The following is a 212-nucleotide window of genomic DNA, read 5'->3' on the forward strand; positions in this document are numbered from 1 at the left end:
CAGCTGACTTATAAACCCGAATCGCCAAGCCCAGCCGACAGACCCCCCCCCCCTTATCAGCGAGACAGCGAGATAAGCCTTGTCAGTTGACAGTTAATTCGGTGCATCTTCGACCTCGTTACCCCATTGTTAAAAACGACCCGATTCATGCTTTTCTGAATACGGTTTAGAAGGCTGTGGAGGGTTAGGTTTGTTTATGGGTCTTGTTCGGT

Source organism: Penaeus monodon, chromosome 32 (genome assembly GCF_015228065.2).
Source record: "Penaeus monodon isolate SGIC_2016 chromosome 32, NSTDA_Pmon_1, whole genome shotgun sequence".
NCBI lineage: Eukaryota > Metazoa > Arthropoda > Malacostraca > Decapoda > Penaeidae > Penaeus > Penaeus monodon.